This window comes from Nanorana parkeri, unplaced genomic scaffold, assembly GCF_000935625.1.
Source record: "Nanorana parkeri isolate BGI_ZX_2015 unplaced genomic scaffold, ASM93562v1 scaffold924, whole genome shotgun sequence".
NCBI lineage: Eukaryota > Metazoa > Chordata > Amphibia > Anura > Dicroglossidae > Nanorana > Nanorana parkeri.
In genome coordinates, this window is record NW_017307192.1 from 371,884 (window position 1) to 372,184 (window position 301).

Consider the following 301-nt stretch of genomic DNA (forward strand, 5'->3'; position numbering starts at 1 on the left):
TTGCACGTATACCCTTAAGTCTCTAAACTTTATGCAGGCAGAATTTTTTAATGAATTAAAATAAAATGTTATTGCCTCGAAGCACATTTTTTCCTCTTAGTCCTCAAGCCCGGAGTTCTACTTGCCTAGAATTTGAAGCTTCTGACAACGAAAGTGGTTGAGTTCAGCTGCTATTTGCTCTCTACATTGTTACAAGTTAATTTCCCTGTGCAGCCGCTTGCTTTGTTGTATGTTATATGACTGACAGAACACGCTAAGAACCACATTTTCCAAACTGTTGCGAGTGCCCCCCCCCCCCCAA